Below are 17227 nucleotides of genomic sequence, written 5' to 3'. Positions count from 1 at the left end.
TATCGCCCTAAACTTCTCTTCAATCCATTTCCATTTCTCCTCAAACTGCTTTGGTAACTCCTCCTTCATCTTGTCTTTCTCCGCTACTTCATCGAAGTCCGGGACAACCAGATTATCGTCAGGACTAGAACCAGATCTGCCCTGAAGGTTCTTCGGTATTGAAGCGTCACCTTGAAAGTGCTGAGGCCTAATCAAAACAGAAGATCTTCGTGGATGTGGTTCAATCTGAATTTGCGCTTGCGGAGGCGTGTATCCTGGAGAAAAAAGTGGCTCATCATTGTTTCCTTCTTCATCGCAAACCACAGGATTTTTCCCTTTATCCACTCCCTTGGTTATTAATTGCGTCAATTTAGTCATTAGTTCATCCTGAGACTCCTTCATCTTTTGTGCCATGTCTTTCTGGATCTTTTCCATATGTTCTTTCATTTGCACCTGTAACTGGTCTTGCATCTCTTTTTGCGTTTGCTCCAGTTTCTCTAATCTTTGATCCATTTCTTTGGCTTTGCGACGAGTACCGTAAGGATGTTTGGTTGATTGGTTTTCCAGATTAGCTGAAATAATTTTACATAACTAGGGTCACTTCGTGAAAATCTAATGCATATGATGCAATGTAATGCAGATGCATGAAATGAATGCCTAAAGAGACGTTGATTCTAATTCAATTACATTTAGGAAACTTTTCTAGAAAGCAAATTCCCTTACATAAAACGGATACATGTACGACCTTACCCTCATATTCCAAGAAACAACATCGATTTTTTCTTCATCCGCATGTTTGAGGTAATCTCACCAATAGATGCCATTGCTAGCTCATTTTCTTGATCTTGGTCGCGATCCATCATCTGCCCATCTTCATAAGGCTCGTCAGCTTGTTGAAGGCTTTTGGACAATCGTCTCGAATCCCCAGGCCACCAAGCAAGGTCACGAACTCTTCCATCGCCATTCTTGTGTTTCTCAGAATATGTTTGGGAAGTCGTATTGTTTTCCACTTTATCAAGGAATTCGTATTCCATGACAAGCTTTCTAATTTAGTAATTGGATTTGAATCCATATCTCTTTCCTAAAATGCAAATGCAATGCAATCATAATCAAAACAAAACAAGATCGGTTAGTAAAAAACAGAAGCAAACAAGGAAAACAAAAAGTACCTAATCAGGTAGATACTAGGGGTTTGGAGTGGCTCTACCTAGGTTAAGTTCCTAAGTCTACTATATGAGGGTTGGTTCTAAAGTAAGGGTACCCGAACCAGCAGATTCCTCGATCCTCACCCATTATAGGCTCATACGGACTGAGTTCAGTTCAGGGGAATACATTTCCCTATGGCCATGCGGAGATGAAAATCTCACGAAGACATAGGTACGGATGTATCCCGAAAGCGATTCACTATCCCATGCGGAGGTGAAAACCTCACGAAGGCGTAGCTTCTCACTCCCACTTAAAAGGGTATGACCAACGGTCATGCAATGCAATGTGCAAAAATAAATCTGAACTTAAACACAGCAATTATGAATCACAATGACGAAGATCATAATAAAGATAAATAAAAATACAATGAAAGGATCGTATATTTAAACTAGGTTTTTGATTTTTGACAAAAAGACAAAAAGTAATCAACTCATGGCTTGACTCTCGTGTTTGTCCCCAGTGGAGTCGCCAAGCTGTTGAACCATTTTTTGTTTGAAACGGGGTCGACTTGGGTTTTGAAAAATGAAACGGGAAATGGGAGTCGCCACCAATCTTTTTTGATAAGGTGTGATCGGGTCACCTTTAAAAGCGGTTGTTTTTAATAAACAATTTAATCTTATTAAAACAACAAGTTTGGTCTACGAAATTTAGAAAACGGGTTCGGGAGTCGGTTACGTACGAGGAAGGATTAGCACCCTCGTAACGCCCAGAATTGGTACCTAGTTGATTAGTTAATGTCTTAATGTCGAAGATTGAAAACTTTAAAGAAATTTAAAATACGATCCCTTTTTTAAAAAAATTCGAATGGCATGAGTTTAAATTCAATATGATATTTGACAATTTGGTTAAACGAGAAATCGAAACCCAGTACCTTAGGGCACGTTCCTCGAATTTCCAAACGCAAAACATTGCCTTATTTTTGAAAAGTTTTTAAAAGGATATTTAGCTATTTGGTCGAACGAGAAATCGAAACCCAGTACCTTAGGGCACGTTCCTCGAATTTCCAAACGCAAAATATTGCCTTATTTGGAAATATTTCCCCTTTTTAAAATATGATATTCATGTGCATGGCGGAATAATAAACATGATTATGTAAATAAAAAAATGAACAAAACGAATAATAAATAAATCATACATTCCATAGCAAATAAATAAATAAATAAATAAACTGAAGCATAAAAAATAGACATATAAATACATAGTAAATGATCATACAAAACAATAAAGGAAAATAGATGAAAATTATAAAATATGAACATGTATATGTACATGTATATTTAAGGGAAATATGCATATGTATGTATATACATAGAATTACGAAAATATGAAAGATATATATGTATTAGGAGATATAAAAATATAAATATCTACATGTATATGTATATAGAAGTTATAAAAAATTTAAGTATATATATATGTACATTCGTGAAAAAAAGAAAAAGAAAAGTATGTATATAGGTATATATATAGATGTATAGATAAATTATAAATATAAAATATAAGTATGTATAAATGCACATATATATATATATATAGATAAAGTTATAAGAATGTGTGCACGTATATGTATATATATAAGCTAAAAAATGTTTATAAAGAGAAATGTACATATATGCACATATATATATTAAGATATATGGATATATATAATAAGATATATAGATATATAACTAAATATAATATTAATAACAATAGGACAAATATATTCAAAATTTAAATAAGCGAATATAAAATAAAATACAACAATAATATTAAACTAATGGTATAATAATAGTAATATATAAAAAATATATAAGTACAAATAATAATAATAATAACGAAATGGACCCAATTGGGATAAAAAAAAATTAAGGGCATTTGTACAGTAAATAAATGCGCAAATAAGGACCAAAATGGAAAGGCGCGAAAGGGCGAAGGACCTAATGGGAAATAAACCCAATTTCAGGCCAAGCGTCCCCTCCCCAGGGGTCCAACAAATTGAGGACCAAATTAAAAAACGGGAAAAATATTCGATCCAAATTAAAAAATGAAGAAAAGTCGTAAAAGGACTAAATTGAATCAAATCGAAAACGCGGAAGGGCCTAAATCACAAATAACCCCTTGATAGAAAACACGCGGATCCCCTGAGTTGGGTCGGGTCGACGCGCGGGCTAGGGAGTAAAGCGACGTCGTTTTGGGGCCAGATGAAGCTGGCCAAAACGGCGTCGTTTCCAGGCGTTATAAAAATCAAATTTTTTTCAGATTTCTCATTTTCTTCACTTTTCTTAAAAAAGAAACTCAAAAACTCTCTCAAGCCCTTTTGGGCAGTCCGGCCTCATGCCTAAGGTCCGACCGTCGGCCACCGCGCCAGTAACCGGCCGCCGGCGATGGTTCCACCGTCTGCGGTGGCCGGAAAAGTCCAAAAAGGCCTATTTTACCCCTCTTTTCGAGTTGGGTTCATATCCGGAGTTAGAAAAGCCGAAATCCTGGCGAAAAGGGCCGAAATCGGAAGAGACCTTTCGGTTCTTCCTTCTCACCTCCGCCGAAATCAGGTAAAACTCCCTTCCCTTCGTTTTGTTTTGCTTTTGAAATCTTTGTAGAAAAAGAAACAAAATAAAATAAAATAAAAAAGGAACGTAAACAAAAAATAAGAAAGAGATGCACTGTAATCAACCTTTTTTTTATTTCATTTCTTTCTGCCAATAAGTGTTTTTTTTACAAAAATCGGAGAGAGCCTATAAAGATGATATTCGGCCTCTTTATAACCGATTTTGCTTCTACTTTTCTCTGTTATTGCTGCTTGCGTGTTTGCTTCTTTGTTGCAGGGGCTGATGGTGGAGTTGGTGGCGGTAGATGGCGATGGGACGTGCGGCTGACAGAGAGCAGCGGCAAGTGGGATACTAGGGTTTCAGTTTCTGAAACCCTAGTCTGATATGGGCTTGGCTGTTGGGCCAGGGTGCTGGGCCTTTTATTTCTTTCTTGGGCCCGGGCAAATGGGCTGTACACATAGGATCCATGCAACATTCATATATAATTCTCAATTAAAATAATATAATTTGTGTATTTGCCTCTTATTTATGTTAGGCATAATGATTTATTCAGCCTCTAACTTTACAAAAAAGAAAAAAAAGTCATTTAGCCCTTCGTTTAAGTTTGCACGTTTTTTAACACTTAAAGTTATGTATTTTTGTCAAATCACTCTAAAATAAATGAAAAATAATTTTTTTTAACTTTGTTGGTGTGAAATACATATGGATTGTTATGTAGATGATATGTCAGCATTTAATTAATTTTTTAAAATTTAAAATTATAAAAATTATTTTAAAATTTTAAAAATCATTAAAATTATTAAAAAATATAAACTATATTTTTAAAATTTTTAAAATTTTAAAAATTAATTAAATCCTGACATGTCATTCAGGTGTATGCCATAGAAAAAAAAGTTAACAAATTTTAATTTTTTTATTTGACAAAAAGTACAAATTTCGAAACTAAAAAAAAATGAAGAATTAAATGAATGGCTAAAATAATTTTTTTAAAAGAAAATTGGATGAATAAAATAGTCCATATGCGTTTATGTTATTTTCCTGTGTTTTCAATCGTGCATGTGTTTGTTTTATTATTTGTTCAAAACAAGATATCAAGGAGAGGCGTACACAAATTTGAGCTTTCATCCGTTGACAGGAGTGAGATACCATTGTCATCAGTCAAAGAAACCAAAACATCAAGCAAGTCTTGAGGTTCATGTTTCTTGCCCTCTCTCCATTGTTGAATCCTGTCTTCAATTATTGGATCATGATACTTCCCTAAAATCATAGCTGCCTTCTCTGCAATTTTTGGTTGGTAAATTATTTTATGATATCTTCTTATCATATCATTTATATATTGATGTAGAAAAAAAATGATATATTCATTTTTAATTGGTAGAAACCATAGATTATAAAATAAATTTTTTTTATATTGAAACCTTTCAAAAAGGATAAGTAATCAGATATACAAAAAGAATACAGATGAATAAGGAATTTGAAAATGGCTTTTACATATTCTTCTTCCTCTAAAGCAGGTCCAGCATTTGCTTTCCTTTCTCTCAAGTATCTCCTATTAAAAACCATTGTAGATATATGTTTTTGTTCGAGCTCGATTGGAGGTCCATTTAAATTTTGTTCTCTTTTGGGCCGTTCAAAGCCTACCTGATTTTGGTCTATTTGAGACCTTTATTTTTCTTTTCTTTTTTGTTTTGTTTTTTTGGGCTTTTGACAAGGCCCAAATTATTATTATCATCACTACTACTACTACTATTATTATTATTATTATTATTATTATTATTACATTTTTTACAAATAAGCAATATTAAAAAAATAATATATAAACATGAAAGAAAAAAAAAGAGGCTTTTCACTATTTTTGTTCTTAGTAAAAAATGAAAAAAAAAAACACAACAATTACAAGCATTCTATTTCTTTTTTTTTTCTTTCTTTTCTTTTATCTTTTTTTTTGGCCATAGGCATCTCATGAGGGATTGGATTTTGGATTTTGATGAAGGGGATGTCACCGGACTATCGATCCTCTGCCTTTAGGAGTCCCCAAAAATCTTGTTTTTCCCCTCCCCTTTCTAAAATAAATGTATCTTTAAAAAAAAGAGACTAGATTTAGGAGATGTTTTAAATTTTTTTTTAAAGAGAAATTTTAGATTTTAATAAATAATTTTTTTAAATTACTTTAAAGGGAAAAGTTTTGATTTTTTAAACTATTACAAAGTAAAAGTTTTAATCTTTAAAAAAATAGTGTTTTCTTTTAATAAGGAGAAAGTTTAGATTTTGAAAAATAAAAATCTATTTTTTAACTCATTTTTAAAGGAAAGTTTAAAATTTTAAAACAAAGTCTTGATTCTTTTTAACTATTTTGAAATAAGATTTTGATTTTTAAGAAAAGTAATGATTTTTTCTAAAAAAAACTTTGATTTTGTAAATAAAAAAAAATTCCATTGCCAACATAGAAGTTGGAAGAGAAAGAGGAAGAGTGTTTTTTTTTTTGAAAACAATGAAGTTAAAATAAAAGAATGAATAGTTTTTTTTTCATTTATAGGTACAAAAAATAGGTAATTTATTCCCACCCCTTACTTTTTAAATTTACAAAAAATACCCTTTTTTTTGCAGCACCGCCCTCGCTCTCTGACCTATTTACACCTGTAATCCTTTTATTTATTAAAACATTCAATTTAATTCAAAATTTAAAAATTAAAAGAAAATTAATTGCTACATCAGTCATTTGTCTTTCACATTTTTAATCTTTTAGTCTTAAAATTAAGCTCCATCATTTTGTTTCCATCTTTAATAAATAATTTATACTTATATCTTCCATTTCACTTGTATTTATACATTATATATTTAATGTTAATTATACACTTTATTTTAATGTTTTATATTTATTCACACTTGTATAATATTTATTTATTTTTATTTCGTTTTTATTTATTTTCATATCTATTTATATTTTTTTACACATTCCCCTTACATACATTTTAATATTGTTTATTTATGTCACTTTGATTCTTTTATTGTATCATGAATAAGGTGTATTATTGTTATTATTATTATCATCATGTTAAGGTCTTATTTATTTCATTTATTTAATTTTTCTTTTTATTATTGTCATTTTGAAAGAGTTTTAACTTTTCATTAACTTTAGCCAATTTAATTAATTTTCCTATTTTACTACTATTCGTTTTAAAATAGGGAACTTAAGGTTATTTTTCCATATTATAATTGTGGACATGCAGTTAGTTAAGTAGGTGTTATATTTTAATGAAACCATAAGGTTTTTATATTTGGATTTAGGTTAGCCCTTAAGATCTTACCTACCATTTACCTTAGAAATTAAAATTATAAATAATATGTAAGATATTTTTTTAGGGCTTTAAATTAGTTTTAAATATCGTATAAGATTAGAATCTTAAGTTAATATGTAAATTGAAAAACCTCAAAAGTAACATATTTTAATCCCATGCTTGGCATATTTTTTGATGATTTATCATAAGATTTAGTGGATTTAATGCTCCTAATCCTTTAATTTCATGTTTTATATCCAGATGAGCATAGGAAAGCGAAAAGTGTAAGAAAAAGGCCGAAAATGAACAAAATGAGTTTATTTCAGTGCTTCACACAACTTAGACACTTCCACACGGGTAATCCACACGGCCGTGTAAGACACACGGGTAGGCTATACGCCCATGTGTCATGGTCATGTTGACTTAAAACCATGTCAGAATTACACACGGCCTAAGCACCATCACACGGGCGTGCCACATGGCCGTGTCCCTGTCGATACCTATTTTAATTCTACTTGGAAAAGGCTAATTTTCGGTTATTTTGGGCATTCCAAAATCTATTTAAACACACGAGAAGAGAATTAAAGAGGAGACACGAGAGACGCAGAGTAGAAGGCAGAGAATACTCGAAGACAACCATTAGAATCAGCTCGGAAGCAGGATTTACTTCAAGACTGAAGATCTCCATTCAATTTCTACCGAAGTTTTTGGGTTTCTTTATATTTTGTAGTTTTCCCAATTTTGAGATGTTTTCCCCCATCGTTATAAACTAAATTCCCTAAATACCTAGGGAAGATGAAACCTAAGACGGATCTTATTATCTTTTGAAGTATATGATAAATACTTGTTATTATTCTTAATTATGAGTTTTAATTCTTGCTTTAATATTTCAGGATATTAATTTAGGTTTTGATGTGCTTATTCAGTGGAGCAAAAGTCCCTGTTTAAGAGTAGATCTTCCATAATTAAGCGGAGTTGATTGCAATCCTAGAGATAGGACGACATAAATCTTCCAGATTAGAGTCAAATCTAATAAGGGAATCCATAAATCGAGTTAATGCGACAATTGAGGTTTTAATTAGAAAGAGATTTCAATTAATCAACCTAGAGTTAGTTGTTTTTAGCCTTGAAAGAGATATTAACATAAGCTAGGGATTTCTACAGATTAAGTCAAGTGAATAAATCATCTAATTCAGAAGTAATAAGTGAAGTTTAGGTGGTTTCTTCCTTGGGTATTGTCTTCTCCATCGATGTTCCAAAAGTATTTTCCAACTTTTATCTCTGTCGTGTTCTTAGTTACTTAGATAGTTAATCTTAGTTTAAAAACATACCTTTAATTCTTAGGCTAGATAATAAAAAGATAGTAATTACTAGTACATTTAGTCCTTGTGGATACGATATTTTCGGTCTCACCATAATTATACTACTGTTTGATAGGTGTGCTTGCCTTAGTCAAATTTTTAGTCAATTTAGCGAGCATCAAGTTTTTTGCACCGTTGCCAGGGACTAAGATATTAAGAATGCTTTAATTTTATTACTTTAGCCATTTTTTTATTTTTATTGCTAATTACTTTTTGTTTTAATTTAATTTTTACTTCTCTTCTAATCTCCCTGTTATTTGCTTTTGCCAAGAATTTCTAGTTTATGACTAGAAGGAACCCGTTAGGACCTTTGCTATTTGACAGTGAGATAGAAAGCACAGCTCACAGAAATAAAAAAAAATAAGGCGAAGCCTACAGTATATAGAGGAAGAGCAAAAGGACGTGACCGATATACCTGAAGAGATGACAGACAATCCGAATAATCCGCTACCTCCTGTAGTTGCTGCAAATCCAGTAAATCAAAATCCTGCTCCTCGTACTATGTATGATTTTGCTAAGCCTACTTTAACAGGAACTGAATCGAGTATTGTTAGACCTGCTATTTCTGCAAATAATTTTGAACTGAAACCTAACACGATTCAAATGATACAACAGTTTGTTTAGTTTGGTGGTTTGCAAGACGAGGATCCAAACACTCATTTAGCAAATTTTCTAGAATTATGCGGCACTTTTAAGATCAATGGCATTTTCGACGATGCCATTCGCCTTCGGTTGTTTCTCTTTTAATTACAGAATAAGGCTAAACAGTGGTTGAACTCGTTACCACGAGGGTCAATCACTACTTGGGAACAAATGACTGAAAAGTTTTTGCTTAAATATTTTTTGCTGGCTAAAACGGCTAAATTGAGGAATGATAAATCTTCTTTTGTGCAGATGGATTTAGAAACACTTTATGATGCATGAGAGAGATACAATGATTTATTGAGAAGGTGCCCTCACCATGAGTTACCTTATTGGTTATAGGTTTAGACATTCTACAACGGTGTGAACCCCTCAACAAGGAAACTAATTGATACAGCTGCTGGTGGAACCTTGAACAACAAAACACCTGAAGAGGATTACTAATTTATTGAAGAGATGTCACTAAACAACTATCAGTGGCAAGTCATGAGAACAAAGCCGACAAAAGCAGCTGATGTTTTCAACCTCGACGCGGCCACTATGCTATCTAACCAGGTAGAACTATTGAATAAAAAGATTGATGGTTTGTATGATTCTACTTAGGTACATCTAGTGATGAGGTGTGATTCAAATGGAGGAGGGATGCACAACACAAACTATCCATCCTTCAACCCCAGAACCGAGGGAGAACAAGTCCACTATATGGGTAACAATTCTAGACCTTAGAATAACCCTTATAGTAATACTTACAATGCAGGTTGGAGGAACCATCCCAATTTTTCGTGGGGTGGTCAAGGGAATCAAAGGCCACAACACCCTCCAGGTTTTCAACAACCACCTTACCAACAGGAAAAAACCCGAACCTTGAGGAAATGCTTACAAAATTTATCTTAGTGTCAGAAACTCATTTTTAAAATACTGAGACAACACTTAAAAATCAACAAGCGTCGATTCAAGGGCTGAAAAGTCAAATAGGTGAACTTGCTAGGTTGATCTCTGAACGACCGCAAGGTGGCTTGCCCAATAATACAGAAACTAACCTAAGGGAGCAACTCCATGCCATCATTGTGTGGGACAAAGAAGGGTTAGCTGAACCTAAATCTGAAATGAGGCAAGAAGATGTGGTAAGCAATGGTAAGATTAAGGTGATTCCTGGTATACAAAAGCCGGTAAACAAAGAATATAGACCTCGTGTGCCATACGCCAATGCGACAAGGAAAGACCACACAGACGAACAATTCAGTAAATTCCTTAGACTTCATAAAAAATTACATATTAACTTACCGTTTATTGAAGCTCTTTCGCAGATGCCAAATGCAGTTAAATTTTTAAAGGACCTTTTAACAAACAAATGAAAGTTAGATGAGTCATCGTATGTAGAGTTAAATGCAGTTTGCTCAGCTATTTTGCAAAACAAGCTACCCAACAAATTGAAAGTTCTAGGGAGTTTTATGATTCCTTGTCTAATTGGTAGTTTGAATGTTAATAATGCTTTAGCTGATTTAGGGGCAAGTATTAATGTCATGCCCTACAAGATGTTTAAGTAGCTAGGACTAGGGAAACCCAAACAAACTAGGATGAGAATACAATTAGTTGATAAAACTATTAGATTTCCTAGGGGTATCGTGGAATATGTGCTTGTTAAAATTGACAAATTCATATTCCAGTCAATCTGGCTGTCTTATATATGGATGAGGACAGTGATGTGCCCTTAATTCTAGGCAGACCCTTTTCAGAAACTACTAGATCTATCATTGATGTTGGAATAGGTGAACTCACACTTCGTGTAGAAGATGACTCAATTATTCTCCAAGCTCGTGATCCTGTTAAAATGTCTAGTGATAAAGATAATATTACAAGTCATTTTGATGTGAGTAACATTACAACTCAACTCTCTATGCAGGAAATTCCTCACAAAGACGTGATGGAGCCACGGTCAAACTCATTCAATACCAACAAGACGTCTCTTGAAGAACGAAGATTATAGATTGAGGAATTAGATGAATGGCTGACACAAGTTAACAAGAAACCGAGAGTACAAGAGGAAACAAAACAAAACCATGACGAGCATAAAGACGAAATGAACCAATTCAAGGTAGGTGACCAGGTGTTATTAGATGAAACCGACCCTCGAATTATCACTATAGAACTTAAAACAAAAGGAGCGACTCCTTTTACGGTACTTAAAGTCTATCCATACGGTACAGTCGAGGTAACCCATTCGTATTTCAGCACTTTTAAAGTAAACAATGCTTGACTTAAACCTTATTTAATTAAAGGATTTGACAGCGAGAAAGAGGAGTTTTGACTCCGTGATCCACCGTAACCATGTGAATAGAGGTAAGTCGAGCTTAGACTCTAAATAAGCACTTCTCGGGAGGCAACCCATGCACTAACAACACTAAATAGCTTAGTTTATCTAATTTTCATGTTTTAAGTGCAGGTTTTACACCTACATGGCCTGGACACACGGGCGTGTCCTTAGCCCTGTGGAAACAGGGCTAAAATTTCCCAAAAATTGACATGCACACAGCCTGTGATAAATCCACAGGCCGTGTGACACGGCCGTGGTGTAACATCTCGAAATAGGGCCTAAATGGAATAGTGGTTGCGAAACCACAAATCTGAGATAGAAAAGTTTATTTCGATTAATTTTGATGATTTACCGAGTGATTAGATGCATGTGTTAGAGTATTGATAAGAAATTTTATAGATTGCATGTTTAATTTGCCTATTAGGGCTTATTTGCAGAAGTTGCTGTAACAGCCCGATTTAGGGCCTAAACGGAACAATGGTTTTAGAACCACGAATTCGAAGTCAATAAATTTATTCCGATTAAGTTTTAAGGTTTATTTATTTATTAAAATATTGTGTAAAAATATCGTTAAGTAATTTTACTGATAAAGTGCTTAATTGAACTTTTAGGACTAAATTGCAAAAGTTGCAAAATATGTGCTTTAATTCATAAGTACTTGATTGAAATGGGGGTTTAAAGAGGAGGCCCTTAAATGGAAATTAGACCATTATATTTCGTTTGGACAGAAATGGGCATGAATAGGACAAAATTTTAAAGAAAGGCCTTAAGGGTATTTTAGTCATTAGGTAATTAAAAGAAATAAAAAGGGAAAATAAAGCCAAAATTGACTCATCTTTTTCATGGAGGCTGAAATTAGCATGGGGGAAGCCATGGATAGGGTTTTCAAGCTTTCCAAGCTCAATAGTAAGTCCATTCTAGCCCCGTTTTCAAGTTCTTTACGATTTTGGAATCCCGATAACTTGATTAAAGCTTATTCTAGCAATAATATAAGCTAGGGTTCATATTTGGAAAAATACCCATAGGTGAAATATGTTTATTTTGATGTTTTATGGTAGAATATGAAGGCTGAAATTATGTTAAACAACTTTTGCTAAGCGGTTTTAAGCAAAAATGAGTAAAACGGCTTAATCAGTAAAAGTTGTTATTGTTCATAACTATGTGTTAAGAGTGAGAATTTGATGTTTCCATAGAAGGGAAAAATGATCAGCATGTCATAAAACATAAGAATAAGGGATGAAGTTTAATTCCCGAGCCTAGGGGCAAAAGTGTAAATATGCAAAAGTTTAGGGGAAAAATTGTAAATTTTATAAAGTTTGAGTTAAGGACTGTTTTGAATATTATATTAATTAAATAAGTAAAATATGATGTTTTAGATCCTGGAAAACTAGATTTGAATCTAGAATGGGAGAAAAATCGAAAATCGGGAAAGTTGGTAAAATGGCTGTTTTAGTATCGAGGTAAGTTCATATGTATAATAAGCATTAATTTATGCATGTTTCAATGTAAAATTGATATATTTACTATGATTGCCGAGGTGTTGAAAATAAGTATAATTATGATGATTTAAATGTTCAATATTAATTCGACATGGAAATGAGAAAGTATGTAAGTTTGTATGTAAATAATACATTATCTTTATTATGTTTTTGTATTTCAGCATATTTTATGTATTGTAGCTAATTTTTGAATCATAATTGACTACTGGAAGTATGGAATCAAGTATTAGAAAGAGAGAGAAATCCCGGTTGAACCTTCTGAAAGATTGGCTGATATAGATGGTATGTAGCTAGGTCATATGTATGGTGCTGAGTGCACATCATGTGTACAAGAGAGCTACGAGAAATTATGATGTAGCTAGGTCTCATGGGTGATACTATGTGTACACCGTGTAGACAAGAGAGCTACGGGATATATGTAGCTAGGTCGCATGCGTGGTTCCAGGTGAAGGACACCATGTAGACAAGAGAGCTACGAGATAAACTGGCTAGGTCACATGGGTGGTACTAAGTGTTCACCATGTGTACAAGAGAGCCAAAATTATGTGTACAATCGAGCTAGGTCACATGAATGGTGCTAAGTGAAGGCCACTATGTGTACAAGAGAGCTTCGATTTTAAAGGTGGGCTGTGTGAGATACCATCACATATCTGTTATTATTCCGAAGCGTTCAACTGGGAAATTGATTAAATGAAATTGTGTATGACTTTGTGATGATAAGTGTAAGTATATACGTGTGTAACTTATGAGCAATATGCTCAATATGTGATTGGAAATTGGAAAGATTGTTATGGGAAAGTGATGAATCCAATTGAAGTGTGAAAGATCAAAATTGACAATAAAACTGTTCTGGATAGTTGCAGTGACGTGAATCTAAAAATTTACCAAAAAAAGTAAAAATTGAATGAGAGACTTAATGAGATATCAAATTAGATCTTAATGAGTCTATTTTCATATAACAGAAACAGAGCAAGTAAATGAATTCTATATTATGAGATATTTAAGTTTTTGAGAGACTAGCTCAGAATGACTATGTGATCCCACAGTATATAGAGGAAGAGCAAAAGGACATGACCGATATACTCGAAGAGATGACGGACAATCCGAATAATCTGCTACCTCTGTAGTTGCTGTAAATCCAGTAAATCAAAATCTTGCTCCTCGTACTATGTATGATTATGCTAAGCCTACTGTAACAGGAACTGAATCGAGTATTGTTAGACCTACTATTTCTGCAAATAATTTTGAATTGAAACCTAACACGATTCAAATGATACAATAGTTTGTTCAGTTTGGTGGTTTGCAGGACGAGAATCCAAACACTTATTTAGTAAATTTTCTAGAATTATGCGACACCTTTAAGATCAATGGCATTTTCGACGATGCCATTCGCCTTCGGTTGTTTCTCTTTTCATTACAAAATAAGGCTAAACAGTGGTTGAACTTGTTACCACGAGGGTCAATCACTACCTGGGAATAGATGACTGAAAAGTTTTTGCTTAAATATTTTTTGCCGGCTAAAACGGCTAAATTGAGGAATGATATATCTTCTTTTGTGCAGATGGATTTAGAAACACTTTATTATGCATGAGAGAGATACAATGATTTATTGAGAAGGTGCCCTCACTATGGGTTACCTTATTGGTTATAGGTTCAGACCTTCTACAACGGTGTGAACCCCTCAACAAGGCAACTGATTGATGCAGCTACCGGTGGAACCTTGAACAACAAAACACATGAAGAGGATTACTAATTTATTGAAGAGTTGTCACTAAACGACTATCAGTGGCAAGTCATGAGAACGAAGCCGACAAAAGCAGCTGGTGCTTTCAACCTCGATGCGGTTACTATGCTATCTTACCAGGTAGAACTATTGAATAAAAAGATTGATGGTTTGTATGATTCTACTTAGGTACATCTAGTGATGAGGTGTGATTCAAATGGAGGAGGGATGCACAACATAAACTATCCATTCTTCAACCCCAGCACCGAGGGAGAACAAGTCCACTATATGGGTAACAATTCTAGACCTCAAAATAACCCTTATAGTAATACTTACAATGCAGGTTGGAGGAACCATCCCAATTTTTCGTGGGGTGGTCAAGGGATTCAAAGGCCACAACACCCTCCAGGTTTTCAACAACCACCTTACCAACAGAAAAAAAGCCAAACGTTGAGGAAATGCTTACAAAATTTATCTCAGTGTCAGAAACTCATTTTTAAAATACTGAGACAACACTTAAAAATCAACAAGCGTCGATTCAAGGGCTCGAAATTCAAATAGGTTAACTTGCTAAGTTGATCTCTGAACGACCGCAAGGTGGCTTGCCCAGTAATACAGAAACTAACCTAAGGGAGCAACTCCATGCCATCATTGTGTGCGACAAAGAAGGGTTAGCTGAACCTAAATTTGAAATGAGGTAAGAAGCTGTGGTAAGCAATGGTAAGATTGAGGTGATTCTTGGTACACAAAAGCCGGTAAACAAAAATATAAACCTTGTGTGCCATACCCCAATGCGACAAGGAAAGACCATACAGACGAACAATTCAGTAAATTCCTTAAACTACTTAAAAAATTACATATTAACTTACCGTTTATTGGAGCTCTTTCGTAGATGCCAAATGCAGTTAAATTTTTAAAGGAGCTTTTAACAAACAAATGAAGGTTAGATGAGTCATCATATGTGGAGTTAAATGCAGTTTGCTCAGCTATTTTGCAAAACAAGCTACCTAACAAACTGAAAGTTCCAGGGAGTTTTACGATTCCTTGTCTAATTGGTAGTTTGAATGTTAATAATGCTTTAGCTGATTTAGGGGCAAGTATTAATGTCATGCCTTACAAGATGTTTAAGCAGCTAGGACTAGGGAAACCCAAACAAACTAGGATGAGCATACAATTAGTTGATAAAACTATTAGATTTCCTAGGGGTATCGTTGAAGATGTGCTTGTTAAAATTTACAAATTCATATTCCAGTCGATTTGGCTGTCTTATATATGGATGAGGACAGTGACGTACCCTTAAGTCTAGGCAGACCGTTTTTAGAAACTGCTAGATCTATCATTGATGTTGGAACAAGTGAACTCACACTTCGTGTAGAAGATGACTCAATTATTCTCCAAGCTCGTGATCCTGTTAAAATGTCTAGTGATAAAGATGATATTACAAGTCATTTTGATGTGAGTAACATTACAACTCAACTCTCTATGCAGGAAATTCCTCGCAAAGACGTGATGGAGCCACGGTCAAACTCATTCAATACCAATAGGACGTCTCTTGAAGAACGAAGATTACAGATTGAGGAACTAGATGAATGGTTGACACAAGTTAACGAGAAACCGAGAGTACAAGAGGAAACAAAGCAAAACCATGACGAGCATAAAGATGAAATGAACCAATTCAAGGTAGGTGAACAGGTGTTATTAGATGAAACCGACCCTCGAATTATCACTACAAAACTTAAAGCAAAAGGAGCGACTCCTTTTACGGTACTCAAAGTCTATCCATACAGTACAGTCGAGGTAACCCGTTCGCATTTAGGCACTTTTAAAGTAAACAATACTTGACTTAAACCTTAATTAATTAAAGGATTTGATAGCGAGAAAGAGGAGTTTTGACTCCGTGATCCACTGTAACCATGTGAATAGAGGTAAATCGAGCTTAGACTCTAAATAAGCGCTTCTCGGGAGGCAACCCGAGCACTAACAACACTAAATAGCTTAGTTTATCTAATTTTCATGTTTTAAGTGCAGGCTTTACACCTACATGGCCTGGACACACGGGCGTGTCCTTAGTCCTGTGGAAATAGGGCTAAAATTTCCCAAAAATTGACATGCACACAGCCTGCGATAAATCCACACGACCGTGGAAAGCACATGACCTAGACACAAGGGCGTGTCCTAGGCTGTGTGAAACCTAGAGTTTGATTTTTTCGAATTTTAACAAGTCAGCGAGTTACACGGGCAAAGCCCACGGCCGTGTGTGAGACACGGCCGAGCCACATGGGCGTGGGAGAAACGAAAAACATAAAACACGGCCGTGCGACACGGTCGTGTGAACCACACGGTCGGGACACACAGACGTGTCTAAGGCTTGTGACGAATGGGCATTAAATTTTTGCAACGAACACAGGCTAAACTCGAGCCACACGGGCGTGTTACATGACCGTGTGGCCCAACACGAGGCTGTTACATGACCATGTCCCCTTTTAAAATCCCCAAACCTAATTTTCTTTTCATTTGTTGTCTTTTTCTCAAACCTTCCCATGCCCTAGCCGCCGTAACTTTTTACCCCCTACTCTGGCCTCCGTTACCCACCGTCGGTCACCCCCGTTTCCCCTTTCCCTTCATCCTTGTTCTTTCCTTTTCTTTTTTCCCTCTCCCTTTCGCGCACACACCAGCCCTCCCTCAACCGACCACCCA

General features: G+C 34.7%; 2 non-coding genes across 2 annotated transcripts; both read right to left on the bottom strand.

The window, feature by feature from the left end:
• Nucleotides 1-9213: 9213 nt before the first annotated feature.
• LOC121204034 (small nucleolar RNA R71) lies at nt 9214-9320 on the bottom strand. Its single transcript, XR_005898961.1, has one exon. It is a non-coding gene; the product is annotated as a small nucleolar RNA R71 (small nucleolar RNA).
• A 5015-nt stretch (nt 9321-14335) lies between these two features.
• On the bottom strand, nt 14336-14442 carry LOC121204261 (small nucleolar RNA R71). The gene has a single exon (XR_005899189.1). It is a non-coding gene; the product is annotated as a small nucleolar RNA R71 (small nucleolar RNA).
• Between the last annotated feature and the right edge of the window lie 2785 nt (nt 14443-17227).

Source organism: Gossypium hirsutum, chromosome A07 (assembly GCF_007990345.1).
Source record: "Gossypium hirsutum isolate 1008001.06 chromosome A07, Gossypium_hirsutum_v2.1, whole genome shotgun sequence".
Taxonomy (NCBI): domain Eukaryota; kingdom Viridiplantae; phylum Streptophyta; class Magnoliopsida; order Malvales; family Malvaceae; genus Gossypium; species Gossypium hirsutum.
The sequence above is the reverse complement of the archived record's forward strand: the minus strand, read 5'-3'. Positions and strand labels throughout refer to the sequence as shown.